At 43.7% G+C, this 19076-nt stretch overlaps 1 protein-coding gene across 2 annotated transcripts in view; it reads right to left on the bottom strand.

The window, feature by feature from the left end:
• Positions 1-19076, bottom strand: part of OSBPL3 (oxysterol binding protein like 3) — a 165053-nt gene that overhangs the window by 121551 nt on the left and 24426 nt on the right. For both annotated transcript variants that reach the window (XM_080932477.1, XM_080932478.1), the window contains exon 2: positions 17271-17359. The gene's annotated coding sequence lies outside the window, so the exon portion shown is untranslated. The remainder of the gene's footprint in view (positions 1-17270; positions 17360-19076) is intronic.

Below are 19076 nucleotides of genomic sequence, written 5' to 3'. Positions count from 1 at the left end.
TTATAACCCAGCACCGGGAACAGCAGCTCTCAGCCTGGCCTACTAATACTCCTCCATATGGGAGCGTCCTGATTAAGGAAGATAAAGAAAGGCCCAACGGAGCCTTGTGTTCGGGCATAGACGACTTTATCATTCAATGAGCTTAAATAAAAAGTAAACAACAACAACAAACTCTTCCCATTCACAATTATGGTACCAAACTGTCCTGTAAGCTGGCTGTTCCTGCTGGAGCTCATGGAGCTGGGCAGACTGAGCTATGACGGTGCCTGTTCAGAGAGGGCTGTCGTCTAAACGTCAATCTGAAGCTAGAAGAAACACCCAGATAGCATGTAGGCTTTGAGAAAGCTGCCCCCATTAAGTCAGGCTACACCACTACTTTCTTATTGTCCCCCCCAGGCTGTGACAGAGGGACTTATGACTTAACCCGTTCCACCCCTTGCATGGTTTCCTTAGCACAGCACCACACCCATAGCTCACACTGTGTTCAAGCTGATAAGCTGCTCTCCCTCTGTCCCCAGTACTTTGGGTCAGACCACAGTGGGTCCTGGGGGAGAGATCAGAGCAAGCAAGCTACAGAAGCAACCTTCATATCTGCTTTTATGTCAGAGGTTTTAAGAAAAAAGCAAATAGACTGCCCATTCAGACATTTCATTCTAAAACAAAAGACATAAGCAATTTCCAGCCTTCGGTCAGACCCCTTCCAAAGAACCTGAAGCTGTAGAAGACACCCATTCTGACATCAAGCATTCAGGTCCCTGGGTCTTTGGGAAGGCTGCACTGGGGGGTCAGTTACCAGCAGGTTCCTCCTCGTCAAAAAGGAATCCAATGAAAATAAAGTGGCAGAAACTGGGGCATCTGCCTCCTCACAGAATGAAGCGAAGTGGGCTGAGTCCACATCTGCTGAGGACTTGTGACTAAAGGAGGAGCCTGAAGCCTAGAAAAGTGGTCATCCAGCATCCACGTGAGATCTTCCCATCATTCCTAGATGGTCACTGCAGGTGTGCATTCCCACAGATGAGGCCTCTCCACCCAAAGGCACACCTGCACTGGGTGTGGTCTGGAGGGAAAGCCTTTAAAGAAAAAGAGGATCATCTAAGAAACCTTTGCAAACAAGGCTCCTCCGTCTACACTGCTCTCAGGCCTTCGGGGTTTTACAACTAAGGATGCAGAATCCCTTTTCTGCGGGGATCCTTAATAACGTGAAAAGAAGCCCACCTTTCGAAGGGTTTCACCAAACCACTTAAGACCAGGGTTAGCACTCTGACTCAGCCTGCGTTTATAAATGTCTCCCAGGAAACCTAATATTAGTGTAGTGCTAAGAAACAGATTCAATTATGAAGCAAATCACAAGAGTCAAATTTAATAAACTGGAAACACAAGCTCTAGGAAAGCGATCATGTTTTCTCTGCTGACTGTATCTTCACGGGGACGCAGTGAATTGGGGCGGATTGTTGATGATGACACGGTCCTCAATAAACACTGAATCCGATGGAGTCTGGGCTTGCTCATTTACATTCAGCATCTTACCACTGCACTTCACCCACCCCACAATCTGAGTGTGAAGTCTACCTTGAGTTTCAAGAGTAAACCCAACCAGACACACGATACCAGAGCAACAGCAGTCATGAACTAACAATCTGTTAGGCAGTCACCATTCCCAGTATGAATAGACTGTAAGCACCCAAAGTCTCCTTTTCTTAAATAATTTGTTTTTTATTTTATGTACACTGGTGTTCTGACTACACATATATCTGCATGAGGGTGTTTGATTTCGTAGGTCTGGGGTCAGACAGTTGTGAGCTGCCATGTAGGTGCTGGGAATTGAACCTAGGTCCTCTGGAAGAACAGTCAGTGCTCTTAACCACTAAGCCATTTCTCTAACCCCTCAAAACAGTCTTTTAATGGATAATGAGAATCGAGAAAAAAAAAATTAAAACTTCCTAGTGAGGGACTCTAAGGCCTTTTACAGTCTCACACCCTCCTTACAGTTTCCCCCTTACACTGAGGGTCTTACAGCTCTCCTCTCCTGAAGGCTTTCTCCTCTCCTGAGGGCTTTGTGTCCCGCATCCTCCAAAAAGGAGTACTTCAACCTTATCTGGGGAGCCCCTGGAATGTAGGGCATAGGTCCTTAAATACAACCCACGTTGGCAGCAGTCAATAGATTTAAAAGTCAACTAAACCCACCAAAGCTTGCATGCCTAGTCACCATCGCTGTAGCCCACCCGTTACTAAGTGTATAAAAACTATACTGAGGGCTCAGGGTTGCCTCTCCTCTGGATGTAGGCTACCCCAGTACACTGGACTAATAAACCTCTTGTGCATCGATCCCTGATCTCTCATCTCATTCATGGGAGCCTCAAATAGATAAAACTTAACTTGGGTCTTACACTAGTATGAAGACAAGGATAATTCACTGAAGAGAAGCCAAAGATACACAAACTAGGGTTCTTTGTACCAGGCCATGTGGCATGGAGCTCTAGTTATTAGAGCAGTTTATCACAACCAGACCTACCAGCCAGAGCATCTATTTTCCCATTGCATTCAATGTGACCTCAGTTACTGAGGCTACAAGGATACTAAGAATCAGATGCTGCGATGCAGTCACCATAACAACACAGAAAGACCCAACCCTTCAATAACCTGACTTCCTCCTCAAGAAAGGAAGCGTGCAGATGATCCTATTTTATCCAAAGATTGGCACTACAGATTAGCATGTGTTTTTACTTAATAAGATTCAGAGCTTCACCATGAAGTGCTTTTTTTTTCTCTTCAATAATAAATAGAAGTCCATCCATTTTCATTCATGTGTACTCCTCTTTGCGCTTAGTTTGTGAGGAATTTATTCCAGTGCAATAACTTGTTTTGTCTGAGGCATCTTTTCTGTGCAACCGGCTCCTCCACCTTACCAACCGTTTGCTTCTTCTCAGGAACATCCCAGCATAGCCAAGGGAACTCACATTTGCACTAATCTAGCTCTGGGTTCCAGAAGTGGCAGCGGGCCCTCCATCAATCAGTCTAAAGATTCTAAGAGCAGGGAACCCACATCCGCACCCTGTGCTCAGCCACACTTTCTGCACTTAGATACTTGGGGAGCAAAACTTCAACACTGTTCTAAGGTGACTGTCCTGCTTCGCCCACCTTTGGCCTGGCCACACTACTGCCTCCAACATCACACTGGCCAATGGCTCGCAGTGGTTCTTTGAAGAGACACCTGTCAGAGACTTGGTGGTTTTTCAGATATGCATCTTCCAGCCGTAAGCCTCCTGATTTGCAAGCTTTTCTGGGGTTTTCTGGGTTTGGGTGAGGAGAGTAGCTATTTTCTTCTTAGGCCACTTCCAGGAAGAAGACGGTGACACCTTAAATGAATAACTCAGTGCACTATTCTAGAACAAATACAAACCACAATACAAGCAGCAATAATTCTGGCCCCAAAGGGTCAACATCTAATTTCTTTCTCCTGACAAATTCCAAGATTAGGGTTTTTTTTTTCTCCTTTGTACCTGAGTAAGTCCAAAACCATCCGCCAGGATATTTGATAGTAAAGACTGCCTAAGATTCAATTACTTTTACAAAGAACAAATTAAGAGGAAAAACCTTTTATTTCAAGTACCAGCTATATCCTGTGGCACAGGCAGCTCTTCTTTTTCCCCAAGATGAATAAACACCATCATATAAACTGAGATTGGTGTTTCACACATGTGTTCACAGAAATCTGGAAGGCTGAGGCAGAGCATGGCTATGAGTTTAAGGTCATTTTGAGCTACAGTAGTGAGTTAAGTCTAAACTGCAGTGAAAGACCATGTCTGAAGTTAATCAGTTCGTCTAAAACATAAGCTAAAACCAGAAACATCTCCTTGTAATTTTAACCATTTTCTCCCAATACAGATTCCAGATTTTTTTCTCTACCACATTCTCGGAATGGGGGACACATTTGTGACAGAAACAATTGCTAGGCATGGAGAGTGTCTATGCAAGTTGCTTCATCCACTTGGTAGGAAGCTCATTACTGGGCTAAAATGTTGGAACTGAGAAAGGTCTTCATCTGCACTAGTCTAACTGCAGGCCCTCCATCAGCCTGCAGATCCTCTGAGCAGGGAACCCACATCCGCACCCTGTGCTCAGCCACACTTTCTGCACTTAGATACTTGGGGAGCAAAACTTCAACACTGTTCTGAGGTGACTGTCCTGCTTCGCCCACCTATGGCCTGGCCACACTACTGCCTCCAACATCACACTGGCCAATGGTTCACAGTGGTTCTTTGAAGAGACACCTGTCAGAGACTTAGTGGCTTTTCAGATATGCATCTTCCAGCCGTGAGCCTCCTGATTTGCATGCCTCTGTGGGGTTCTGGCTAATTTGTGGTACAAACCTTTGGATACCTTAGTTAAGGTTTTACTGCTATGAACAGACACCATGACCAAGGCAACTCTTATGAGGACATTTAATTAGGGCTGGCTTCCAGGTTCAGAGGCTCAGTCCATTATCAGCAAGGTGGGAAGCATGACAGCATCCAGGCAGACATGGTGTAGGAGAACTGAGAGTTCTACATCTTGCTCCAAAAGCAAACAGGAAAGAACTGGCTTCCAGGGAGCTAGGATGAGGGTCTTAAAGCCCATGTCCACAATGGCACACTTCATCCAGCAAGGCCACACCTCCTATTAGTGCCACTCCCTGGTCCAAGCATATTCAAACCATCAAATATAAAACAGTGCAGGAGGAAAAGACTGCACACTGCCTTTCTTGAGGAAGAAAAGAGTCTGGTTATTGAGGCTTCAGGTCTTTCAGTGTTGTTAGGCTGGTTTTGTACTAAGGCGTCTTTTTTAGCATCCTCAGTAGCCTCAGTAATTGACCAACAGTTCCTGCAACAGGGGAAGAGCTTGTTGGGTTAACAAGCCCCTGTCTAGTACACAAGCAACCTGGATTCCAGCCCTAGTACTGAAAGGGGGAGAAATGCTCATTGTTCATAAGAGGTTCAAATAATATCTAGACTATTCAGGAACAAAGTAAAGCACAGATTATATCTCAGACTGCAACACCTTGATTTTAAACATATTTATTTCTTAGCATATCGTATCCTCCAGTTACTAAGTAGGAAAGTATATAAAAACATAATAGCCTGACACAACCATATTACTTGGCTCATAACATGAGGCTCAAGAATTCAGAAACAGCTGGGCTGGACAGTGCTGGGTCAGGGTTTCCCATGCGACCATAACCCTTGTCCAGAGACAGCTCCTCTTACCCTGCTGCTTGATGGTGGATGTGTACTGAGACCTTAGCCAGGCTATGGGCTAAAGTGGCTACAAATGGCTTCTCCTACATGAAAATCTATTTCAGGGAAGTTATATTTCTCTGTGTCAGCAAGCATCCCAAGGGCAGTAAGCAGAATTCACAGAACCTTTTACAACCCAAAGTCACACACAGCTGTGCCCATCATGTTCTTTCAGAGGCAACTGGAGTATACAGGAACTCTCTCTAGTCTCAGGAGACTTCCGGATTAGAGGCTCTGTTTTGTTTTGTTTCTAGAGTTGAGAATTAACCCAGAGCTTAAACATTCTTACCACATGTTCTTTTACTTACCTGCTTCCATACTATGGCTATCAAAAAATACAATAAAATGCCAACAGAGTATGTGAAGAGGTAAATTTCTATTAGTTTTAATATAAATAGGTGGCTAGATAAAAAATTATAGTTGTATTGTAGCTGTGAGTTCCTATGAGGGAAGTGGGCTATTTTGTTCCCTGTATTTGAAGGCTATAAATAGGATGTGATGGAGACAGAGCTTAGCTTGCTGGTATAGTTAACTGTGGATCTTGTGTGTTCCCTGGTCTTTGCTTCCCTGGGAGAGGCACAGCAGAGAACTTCTCTGTTGTTGGTCCCTTCTGCTGACTCGAGCCAAGGCTGAGACCTTGCTGTCTCTGATAAGGTAGTGCCACTGCTGCTGATTCGTGTTTGCTATCCTGACTCTATCCCAGAAGTGTCTGTGAATGCGCAAGGTACTGCTGCTGCCCTGGGAACTGAAATGCTGATTCTTGACAACACAGATGGAAGTTGTTCCAAAGAACCTTCCTAAGCAGGTCCACTTCTCCTATCGCCTTTCTTTCCCACTACCTCTGGTGGGTGGTGGGCTAAAAGGGAGGTTAACATGTTTTAAGACCATCACTAAATATAGGTTTCAAAAAAAAATTAGTTACACTGCTCTCCTAGGTTTATGCCAACAACTAGAGCAATAAGTATCTAACCACAGAACTTCCCTCTCTACTCATGGAAGTGATAGGGCAAGCATTAGCAAAAGTATCTAAGAGTCACTGTTTCTAGGTAGATAGCAGAACACTGCCTAAAACTTTAACTTTAGCATTGACATAAGCTGGACGGCCACTAGAGACATGCCTCAGAGGTTAAGAGCACTTGCTACTCTTGCCGCCAGGACCCAAGTTCAGATCCCAGCATTCATGCCAGGCAGCTCACTACCACCTGTAGCTCCAGCTCCAGGGGACCTGATGCCCTCTTCTGACCTCCATGGATATAGGCATGCACACAAGCACACATGCATACTAAGGTAAAAACAAATCGTGTAAAAATAAAGTAGGCTATACACTAAACTATGACATTAACAGAAGTGATATATGTGTGTATATGTATATTAGTATGAATGCATGAATATGTGTGTATATACATATATGTCTATACATATATGTGTGTACATGTATATGTGCATATATGTATTTGTGTATCTGTGTGAGTATATATCTATGCCTGTATATATGGTTATATATGTGTTAATATGCACATTATATGTACATATATGTGTATATGCATATGGATATATGAATGTATATATATATTCATTTACTACGTGTTTCTCTTGTACCCGATTCTGGAACAGATGCTGATAATTCCATCCATCAGTGTACTTCAAAATTAGGAGATTATATCAGAAATTGAACACCAAGAATAGTTGTCTTTTAAAATCCAATTCTCAGTTCTAAATATTTTACTGAAAAAAACAAACAAACAAACAAACAAGCTCTAAATAGCATAGAGCAACTCACACACCCTCAGAGAAACCCTGACCTGAAGCTGACAGCAGGATGGGTTATAGGTCATAGCTTTTCTGAGGGTAGACACACATATGCACATTCACACACACATTCACACACACACACACACACACACACACACATACACACACATTCACATGCACATTCACACGTGCACATACACAGCTTTCTCTAGACTTCCTGTCTGGGAACACTGACCTAAGAAAGTCTTGCCAGATATAGTGTCACATGCCTTTAATCCCAGCACTTGAGAGGCAGAGGCAGGTAGAACTCTGTAAACTTGACCAGCCTGTTCTATGGAGTGAGGTCCAGGACAGCCAGGGCTACATAGTAAGATGCTGTCTCAAAATTAGACAATCCCCAACCCATTTCCCCCTCCCAAGGGGGTAAAAGAAGAAAGAGAAGCTAGAGTTGCTATAGTCAACTCTTTTAAGTGTAGATGACAGAAGACACTGGCTTCCTCTACTTCCAGGGGAACGGACTGTCTGACGCACTTCCGCAGAGAAGAAAGCGTGACCATCCTACCTCAGACGGCAGAGCTTAGGATTCCAGGCAGCTATGAATGCCCCAGAATTAACTCATCACTAAGGGAAAGACCTTCTTAGTAATTCAAAGACTACAGCTGAGTCACTGAAGAACCTTTCACAGGCAAAGTGATATCTGCCTCGAAGCTGTGCCTTATGGCAGCAAAGGCATAGTACACTCCTTACAATCCCCTCTTCCGACTACTAGGAGGGACTATTTACTATCCATCCTATGAGATGGATTGTCTCCATCTTTTCTTTTTGCAAATAACATTTCAGGATCTTTGTAGATTCTCCCAAAGCTGTTTGTATTTTAATGTTAATTCCACTTCCCCAAGAAGGGCTGCCTAGTTATGGACTCTTGAGGTGACTTCATCTGAAACTTCCCATTTTATTAGTAAAATAAAGGAAAGTCAATGACTGGGAGTGGAAAGGGAGGTGGAGAGAGAAGTTCCGGGAGAGGTCAGAGGACAGACAAGGGTGGAGGTCACAACATGGAGTTCCATAAAGACCAGCTAAGTCCAGGTGGGATTAATTGGTATTAAACAGCTATAACCATCCAGGATTTTATAGGTCTAATACTGCATATAGAAGGGCAGTTTGTATCTTTGTCTATTTGATGTAATCTTGTTGTGCAGAGGGTTTGTGGATTGAGATTTGAACACATAAACCTGTATAAAAAGCTATTGGGCTGTAGAGTTGTGTTTGTATGGGTTTTCAGGTGAACAAACACCGCAGGACAAAGGCAGAAAACTGCCAGAGAAGGGACTTGTACAGAGTGAGACCCAGTGGCGACTCAGACCAGGCAACAGAGGTGTATGCAGCTCCGTACTAAAACCGAACCTGAGGACTGAGACCTCAGGGCCAATAAAGAGATAAACCATTTTTATTTTTTTAATATTTACTGCAAAAGATCTTAATTCTACAGCTGTCCTGAATACATGCCGAGCTGCTTGAATGTTGAAGACAGTCCCACTAAGAACTGTCACCTCAGTCATCCAGGATGCAGGAAGGTGCTAAAAGCATTGCCACTGAAATAGCCAATGAGGGACTGTCCCCAAGAAAAATACTCTCTGTGTATACTAAGTGTTTGCCTCTGTGTGGCTCTTCAAAGGAAGCCAGCTCTTCTAATGACCTGTGAGCTGCTCGGGTGCACAGAAACACAAGGATTTGGACAGCAGCCGCCAGGTTTAGACCTGACCTGCATACACTGTGGATTATTCAGTAAAAGGCTTGGTAAACTGTGATTTCTCCAACCCCTACTACTCTGCTTCTTCCTCAGATTCATGGTACCATGTATAGTCTCACCCAAATCCACCATGCTGTGGAGAATTCATGTCAACAAGATGGTTATGAATTCACCTAGAACATATAAATGTTTCTTCACATGAGAGAAAATCATGCTTTGCATGCTATGATATAGCAATTTATTTCCATTATCTTTCCATGGTAAGGCATGCACACACACAAGCATAGTATCGCCTATCCTATGCCATATTTTCAGCAGTTTTTGAACATGCATTCCCACATCCCAATATTTCTAATATAGAATGTGTCACACTGTCAAAAGCCACCATGTCTTCCTAAACCATCCTATCTATCATGTTCGGTGGTATGTGAGCGGTGGTCTGTAAAACATGTAGTTTTGCCTCCCTGAAATGGTTGGCTGTACTGCACCGTCAACCTGATGGGGCTTAGTGGGAACGGATATTCAGAATGCATCAGCCTGGCTCCTTCCAACCATAGCCACAGTGAAGGGGTCCAAGCAGAAAGGCCTCTTCTCACCACAGGCGGTGCGAGTCTCTCTATTTCTTCTCTGGGACAGAGAACACACACAGCCCAGAAGCATGGGGACATAAGAGGTCAGAGCACAAGCTGACTGAGGACTATGGTGTGACTGTAAATGTTCCAGCTCCCATCAAGCAGAGAGAGCAACCTGGGGGCAGAAGCAGATTGTCAACAGCATCAACATTCATGGCACACTTGTTATTAACTCATCTCTGTCCCTGTCACTTCAGCCCTCCTTCCTGGGATCATCTGAAAAAGAACAAACAAAACAAAACTACCTGCACTCAAATCCTTGCTTTGGGCTCTGATTTCATGAAACCAAACTAGGGCAAACTTGAAGGAAACAAAACAAAGCCCCGGGCTTAGTCAACAATTTAACAAGCAATGCCTTATGGGTCAAAGGTAAGCTTGCAAATCAACTGCCTGGAATTTGAGATCTACTTTCCAAAGAAAGTCTATTGTAAATTATTAGCTTTTTTCCACCAGGCCATTAAACTCATTTACTCTCTTCCCCATACAGAGCGCCAGCTCAAAAGTTCCTAAGGAAATGGATAGTCACCTCTTCACACCTCACTTCTTTACCAGGAAACAAAAAACAAACACCTTAAAACAGACCCATGAGAGAGTTAAAGCTGGTTTCTACAGAATCAAAAATGCTTGGGGTCAATACTCACTTAAGTTGTTATAACAACTGAAATTCAAGACAGAAAAAAAAATCAACCTCACTGAAACTTCCCAAAAGGGGAAAGCAGAAACAAGGAGTTTAGCAAGAAAACATATTCAGTTCCTTGGCTGACAATGATAAGGACAGTGGGACAGACAGACAGCAAGTAAGAACATGTCTGCTCTGCTGGTCTTAGCAAGGTTATGGACCCTGGACCTCAAGTCACCACAAAGCACAGCTTGAATTTAATGTGAAAGGGAACAGTCAAGTCACAAAATCATATGCATCTGAGTTTCATATTATGTGAGACTTACATTTCTATGTTTGTGAGGAGCAAACTCAGGGCCTGGAGCACAGTAGGTACGTGCTTGTTCCTGAGCTACAACCCCACTCCTTTAGAACTTTACTAATAAAGCCATAGGTACACGCCCCACGATTACCATCTGTACATTTAGTAGTCAACAATGTTTCCCAATGAAACCCAAGTGAAAAGATTTTATTATTTGTGTGTGTGTGTGTGTGTGTGTGTGTGTGTGTGTGTCCCCAGGAGGTAGAATGTGAAGAGGAGAATACACCTGAGACTGTGGGGAAAAAAGTCAAAATCTTCTGTGAACCTGCTTTCCAAGTATAAATTCACCCTCAGGTGGTTTCCTTCTCCAGATTCTGAGCAAACTCTTTACTTGCTCGAGTAAAAAGCAAGTGATAAATAAATTATGAATGAGGAACGTGTATTGAGGACGAGAACTAGATGTTCTTCCAGAGGACCCAAGTTCAATTCCGAGACACACATGGTGGCTCATAACCATCTGTGACTCCAGTTGCAGGGAATTCAACATCCTCTCCTCGCACGTCGTGCATAGACACACACACAGGGAAAGACTCACACACAGAAAAGAAAACAGTAATTTCAAAAAGGTTTCATACTGATCTTCATGTATCACTTCTGGTTAAATAGAGGGTGGGCAGTAAAGGCAAGCCGAAAACCGCACTAGTTCAAATGCATGCGTGTAAGTCAGCATAAAATACAAAAGCCTCTTGAAAGCTGGGGGAGAAATGTTGGAATACCAAAGCCAAGGTTAGCATTCATTATTAAGAGCACACATGTATGTCGTGGGGTTTTTAGAATTTTGTTTTGGTTTTTTGTTTTTGTTTTTGTTTTTGCTTGTTTGCTTTGTTGGTTTTGTTTTGTTTTGTTTGCCCAGAAAGTGTTGAACTCAGAGGGAAAATACTCTTTACTTCTAGGTAAAACTTGATTTTAAATATAAATAAATAAATAAATAAATAAATAAATAAATAAATAAATAAATAAATAAATGCCCCAGAGAGGATGTCTGTATGAATAACCCTCATGGTTTGCAAGATAATCTTTCTATTAATTTTGGTCCAAACAAACAAAAATAGGCAAGCACAAACACTTTAAACCCAGGCCTGCTGCCTGCCATCCAATCTCCAGATCAGACAGGACACCCACGGCACGGGCATCTCCGTGAATGCACGCTGCCAGAGATCTCGAATGTTCTCAGCTCCTAAACTGCGGAAGCTTCATTGTATCCTGACGCCAATGAGAATGGATGGAGCTTTCGGACCCTTGATGGCAACACTTCTTTTGGATGCTATTAAGTAGACTGTATCCCCCAAACTGAAAAGGAAGCACAGGAGAGAGCATGAAGGGCTCTTCTCCGTTTTACTTCTTCAAACAGTGAACTAGTGTCTTACGGAGACTCTTGAACAGTGTGTTTATCATTATCTACCATAATGATAAACACAGTTCTATTCAGTGAGGTTAGTAATGGATGAGCTAAGAGGTTTATCAGAACCTAAGTGGGCCACCTCTGGGTTTGGGGAAGCTGAATGAAGTCCATGAGACTCACGATTTAGCCAGGATTACATAACCAGTAACCACAACAGCTCTTATCAAGTCTTGGGAAAATCCATACTGTACCCTGGTAACATCAGCTAGTATAACCTATATTTTTTCATGGTCAGACTGGTTATTTTTAATATCTTGGAGGAATACACTGAAATCGGATGACCATTATTCTTACAGGAGCCACCTCAGAACATGAAGTGCTCAAATTACTCCCCAGTGCAATGCAATTCATGAAACAAGCCCTACGTCCTCAGCTTTGGGCGTTGTATCTACATGATGAAGAATAAGGATGGCTCATATCAGGGTTCCCTGGCCAGGATAATATGCAGCCATTAGATGAGACTGGAAATCAGAACACACCAACCCTCTCCACGCCCCCCCACATGACTCTGGCCTTTCTAGACATCATACCCCTGGAATACCTTCTCTTCAGCACTTCAGTGGCTCAGACAGCCATCGGTCACTACATTCCTGAGACGTGGCCATTGTCAGCTTGCCTGAAGAGTCGGTCCCTGCCTTTCCAAACTGAATGACTCTTCCTCAGACTTCTTTGCAGGAAAATAATGCCAGCAGGTTCTTAGTTCCATCTCTGAGGAAAAGGCTGCTCTGAAGCTGAGCTTAAACATCTTGCTGTTAAAGAACTGAGTGTCCGATGAATAGACCAAAGCGTCTATTATCCCTCTTAAATAGGCACTTACTGAGCAAGTGCTGGTTATGCCTCTCGGTATAAAAACCAAATCGATTCTCCGAAGAAAAGAAAAGAGAATTAAGCACATCAGGAAACAAAGAGCTTGCGTGCTGACTCAGCAGTTCAGAGCCACGAAATATAAAAGGTACTAGGGACTGTCCCCAGGACATGGCAAATGCTAACCACTTGCTCCTCTCCTCAGCTACTTCACCACTCCTGAAAGCCCCCTTTAAACGGAAGCTGAAGACGTACAGTCAGTGACTGCTGCAGGCTCTAGCACAGTGCGGATGCTCAGTCCCTCTCACATGAACAAACACAAAGACAGATGGACTGGATGAACAAAAGGAAACTCCCAGTCACTTTACACCAAGCCAGTGAGACGCCACTTTAAAATGGCCAGTGTCACCTGACACTGCTTTAAATGTTCTATGACATGACCTAGGGCATAGCATGAATCCAGGCTGGAGACAAAACAGCTCACAAAGAAAATCATGCCCATCAGTGTGAGAGTCAAGAGAGAAAAACTGTGGTGGGAGGGGGTGGGGGGGTGCTTCCTCACTCTCAAAGAAGGAGTGTGGGGACAGGAGGTCTCAGCTGCACAAAGTTTTCATCCATAAAACGCCTCTCTTCACATTCACAGTATTTATTCCACTCTGCTTCATCAAAAAAAAGGGGGGGGGGGATTTCATGGGAAATAGATTGATAATTGATCAGCAAGCTGCTTTGCTGAACCAATTATCTTCCCAAATACTCAGGTTTATCATTAGTGTTCTTATTATTACTCAAATTAAAGTATCTTTAGACTTGAAGTTATTATTCTTTTCATCAGAAGACAGTTACCTTATAATCCTTGTTCCTTAAGGATATCAAGTCCCAAGGTAAGTCATCAAACCAGAACAGCTCTAAACCATCTCCGAAACCAGCTGAGTATTGATGTTGTCTTTATAGCGACTAATAGGCTAAGAACTATTTACATGCCTTGAATGCACATGAATACCCACTAGAGTAATAGACTTAGCCTGGGCCTATTGGCTGCAAAGAAAGTATTTAGATCAGCAAGAGCTCTCTCCACTCAGAGCATATGGAGTCAGTACTGTGGGCCAGTTGCTCACGTAGCACAAACAAACAAACCCGAGAGGGCATGTTTAAGGATGAAATGTGCCCCAATAAGGTCAGAGTTTGAGCAGTTGGTCTCCAGCTTGGTGACACTATTTTAAGAAGTCAAGGATCCTCTGGGATGTGGTAGTGTAAGGGGTAGGGGAAAAAGACTTGGCATGATTAGGCTTTCCTGACCCCAGGCTAGAGCTCTCTGGTTCTTGGTTAGACAGATGTGAGCAAGCCACCATGGGAGACTGCCACCGCCATATCTCCTACTCCATGATAAATCCCCCCCCCCACCACCAAGAACAAACCCTTCCTCCCTTAAGTTGCTACTGCCGTGTATTTTGTCCCATCAATGAGAAAAGAACTACGGTTGTTTGAAAGTCCCCCAAAGGTTCGGGCATTTGAACACTTGGTCCCCAGCTGGTGGCACTATCTGGGGACTGTGTTGTGGGGGAGTGTGCCCGCTCAGCTTTGTGTTTGCAGCACAAGATGGCCTTCCTCAGCTCCCTGCTCCTGCCCATACCTGCCATTTGCTGCCATGCTTCCAGGCCACGGTGAACACTTCTGTGGAACCATGTGCCCAAATCAACCCTTCTTTGGGTTCCCTTGGTCCTGGTGCTTTATCACAGCAGCAGAAATGTAACTGATACAGGAACCAACACAGGGCTAGCAATCAGTTCTCAACCTGTGGGTCCTGACCCATCTCACAGGCACCAGCTAGGACTGTCAGAAAACACAGATTGTGGAACAGCAACACCAGTAATGTTTTGCTTGAGGATTAGAACACGAGGAACCGCATTAAAGGGTTGCAGCGTTAGGAAGGTTGAAAGAGCCAAGGGCTAAGGCTCAGAAAGGATACTAATGTAGAAATTCATGTTCCTGCTTTTTTAAAGGTAGGCTACGGAAAGCTAACCTGGGGTTTGAGGAGATAATAAGGGTTATAACTAGTGACTGGAGTAAGAAGAGAGAGCAGACCTACTATGCTTGCCCTGACTTGCTATGTGAAGCTCTCTAAGATGTTATGACACAGCATCTACATATATGTAAGAGATGCAGGGGACCTGGATTTGATTCCCAGTATCCACATGGCTCCTCACAACCACCTGCAACTCCAGTTCCAAGGGATCTGACACTGACTTCTGGCTTTTGTAGGTACCAGGCACACATATGGCGTACAGACATACATGTAAGCGAAACACATGTGCACATTATTTTTAAAAAGAAGAAAAAATGTTACTCTGTGTCTCGAAACTGGAAGATGTTAGTAGAAACATAATGGCCAATGTTTCTACAATGTACAAGCAGAGTCAGGCATGGAATTCCAGCAGCTGATTCTAGGCCTTAAAGTTCAAGGCCAGCCTGGTCTAGTTCCAAGCTGGCAAGACAAAAAGTGAGACCCCCATCTCTAAATGGAGAATTTAAAAAGTAAGACTTATAAGGGGGAAAGATGCTTTGAAGGGTCTTTGGCAAGAACGTAAGAAGCACCAGGTGAGCTGGGGTGATGGGCCTCACTCCATCCCTGCCATGGAGCTAAGGGATGACTCTGAGGACATAAAGGAGGGTTTAGCCAAGCAACAGGTAAGAAAATGTAACCTAAGGTTATACAATGTGTCTTACACACACACACACACACACACACACACACACACACACACACAACCCATGAGAGTACAGGCGGTGTGGATCATGTGTACACTGCCAGCACTTAACAGTACATAGGAAGATTCCAACAAGTCATTTCTAATTAGAAGAGTGTAAACAACAAGTTCTTTTTAATTAACATATGGTTACGACTCTTTTATGTAACAATATTCTTAAAGACAGTAGCAGATTTACCAGCTGATGGTCATCACCAATTAGGCAGAAAACTAGAATCTTCCCACAGTGAGGGTGAGCACTTCTTTCCTATGTCATCTGAGGACTCGAGTCCTGGATGTGGTACTGGGACACAGTGTTCGTCAACAAGACAGATGTAGTTTCTGTTCTGGTCACTTCCCCTGGCTTTGGGCTAGAGCACGGCTCTCTGGAGAGAGGCCTTGGGGCCTCTGCACTTTTCTTTCCTCTACAGGATAATCAGACATTCTGAGACCTGTGACTGGTCTCTTCGGATCTCTGCTTAAATGATGCTTAGGAGAGACTTTTGGCCACCCTACATATGAATGTCAACTCTTGGTCCCCTATACATCCCCAGGTTTTTCTTCTCTTCTTAACATCCTCCATAGAATACATTAGACCTGACACACTTAACTATTTGTTTATAATGTGAAGGTCACATATTCCTGTTACACTTCTAAGACCAACAAGAGACTGGGTACTGAATTCACCAGCATACAAAAAGTATCTACAGAACAGATGTTCTTCTTAAACATCCAATCACAGTGAGCCACAATCATTTCGCACATCCACTGCCTCACAGTCTCATTCAAACTAGTTCTTGACCCTACCAAGAAAGCCCTGCTCGTGTAGCTATGATGCCAGGCTGTTTCCCAACTGCCTCCAGCTTACCAACCGCTTTCACCATCTGCAGACTCTCAGAGTGCAATCCCCACTTCACATTCCAGAACACTAATCTGTCCGTTTTCATCAAGGCCAGAAGCAGCCTTCATGAAAAGCACTTTCTGACTCCCCGCAGGGTGAGATGAAACCACAGTCAACATCTGGATGTGAAGTCAGGGTGAGTCCCACAGTCACCCGGATACCAAGCACTAGGTCTCAAGGCTTCTGTAAAACCTCTCTGGGTGAGAGAAGCCTGCCCAGGCTGATCACTAGCCCTGCCACACCACCAGCTAACCAATCCTCTTCTGTTCTTTCCAGGGTCGGCTATGTTCGGGCCACATACGTCAGACAGGCTTGTTTCACTCGCTAAGCAATCAGCCAGACAGACCAGCACACAGAGAACTAAGTTTTAAAATATGATTCCCCCTCCGTTCTTCTTCACCCTGGCTTTATTCCCCACCTGCTCATCTGATAGAGTCATGAAAAGTCAAGTATAAAACCGCAGCATCAGCTTGTTCACTTCTCACAACCGCAAAGCCACAGGAAGGTGCAAACATGCAAGACCCCACCCCACCCCACCATCCCTCCAGCCCCCAACCCCGACTTCAGAGACAAGTGGTTCGTTCATAAAGCCAGTCTCTCCTTAGACCTAAACTGTTCAGATACTTTGCCCCTCAGTCCCTTTCTGACTTAGCATCTGTCTTAAACTACTTACATAGTTGCCTTATGGGAATATAACTGGATTCTTCACTGCAGATAGGCTATTTTGTTTCTTTATGGGGAAAACTTAGCTTTTTTACTCTTGGTTCTTCCAACCTTCAAGTAGTACTTTCTCCTCCTGGTGTTGGTCCTGTTGGTTAAAATCCCTTATTCTATTGTGTTTCCACTACCCGGTTCATGATCAAAGTCTTGGTAAGCTCCTGAGTGCCTTCCCTCTCCACACACAGTTCTGGCTGCTTGTTAATATAAGTCAAATAAATTAGATTCTATCTGCTTTAGCCATCGCTGTGAAAGGCAAATACCAAATCATCAGAACTGCCATTAAAGCATTCTAGAAAGTTCCAGTGACTATACCTGAATAAGTTCAGTGCTTCTGAAAGAAGGCAGATAGTGTTCTCAATGTTGCATTAATCCCTTCTCTTGGTCTTTGCTGACACAGGGACCTGACAAAGAAAAGTGAAAAACAAGTTGCCATCACTAGATCTTCACTCTAGGGTCTGGGAAAGAAACCCTTTCCCATCAGTTAAGAAGATTAGAGTTCTGAACAAGCTCCTGGTCCCAATCCACACGCTGCATTAAGCAAAAGCTCATCGGGCCTTCAACCACCTCTTAATGAATTCCAAATTTGCTGTTCAGCGCTAATAAGTGTGAAACTCAGCCTGGATGATGAGCTGAGAGGGAGCCCTGGCAGCAGTAAGGAGAGCAGACATCGATCCAGAGCCAAGCGTTAGTTAATAAGCCTTACTATCATTTGCTATCGGTTCATTTCACCTAAAACTGCTCGAGGGTTTTGTCCTCTGTGCTTTGATTTGTACGTACTAGATGAAGTTATTTCTTGAATAGTCCATTTAATGTTCTCAATTATAATATCAGCCCGCTGAATGATTTCATGCAAATGGTTTTCTTAAGACTGGATCCGAGCTTCCTTATCTGAAAACCGGCAAAAAAATATCATGGCTTTGTCTGATTAGTGTGGGATGATCGAAAGACAGAACGTGCTCTATCTGTCAGTTGTAAACACTAACTGCTTAACGGTTTGCCTGTCACCCAAAGGCAACTGCAGTCTCATTCCTTCTTTGCAAGGAAGAGTATGATTCAGTGATATGTTTTAAACCTCAACACTCTGGTCCTCCAGCCACATCTCTCCTCATAGGAAGAAATTAAGATAACCAATGCATCTCTATATCCTTTCAGATATTAAAAAAAATTACATTTTCCCCTGATCTCTAAACAAGTGTACCACACAATGTGTTGTTTTTACATCTTTGGGACTGAACCACAGATATCTGCATGACACAGGAAACTGTCTCAAGCAATTATGAGCTATATGGGAAGCCATTAAAGGAACTGACCACTATTTCCTTACCATCCTCTCCCACCCAGTTAGGTACAATCTCTACACTCACAGCCTTTGCAGAGGTTAAGCTCAGGAGGGAGGTACATTTGCCCAAGCAGTCCTGCTGAACCGGAAGGATACGCATCTTCAACTTCGAAACACATTTCCAGGTCACCCTCCAGAGAGGCTTGAAGCTCATGTCCCACTGCCAGCCTATGCAGGCTATGACTCCACACAATGACCTGCTGTCATAACAGAATGAAGGCCAACTCTCGGCCAGTGGAAAAGTAGAAAATTGTATTTCCGTGTATCTTAATGATTTCTTCTAATGTTTCTTTTTTTTATTCCAGTGTTTTAATTTTTTTTAGACTGAATGAGCAGGTTGTATTTATGTGCATAATAACAACAGCCAATGAAGAAAGAGGACATGAATTTGAAAAGGGGTAAGGAAGAGTATGGGGGTGATTTGGAGGGAGGAAAGATAAGGGAGAAATGGTGTGATTATGTGACTATCTCCAAAAAAAAATAGTTTCTCAAGGATACTAAGATGGCTCAGTCTAGTGCTTGCCAAGCAAGTGTGAGACTCTGAGTTCAGATCCTCAACGCTGTCACAAATGCCACACAGGCATGATGGCCTGCTTGTAAACACAGGTAAGAACGGAAGGTCTGCACAGCACACTGCTCACTTAGAATAGACAAGTCCAGAGAGCTCTGGGTTCAAGTAAGAGGCCCTGCCTCAATATATAAGGTGGGAGGGAGGGGATTGAGAAAGACAACCCGTGTAGATTTCTAACTTACACACACAACACAACACACACACACAC

This window comes from Micromys minutus (genome assembly GCF_963924665.1).
Source record: "Micromys minutus genome assembly, chromosome: 18".
Lineage (NCBI taxonomy): Eukaryota > Metazoa > Chordata > Mammalia > Rodentia > Muridae > Micromys > Micromys minutus.
This window is presented reverse-complemented; position numbering and strand designations above follow the sequence as displayed.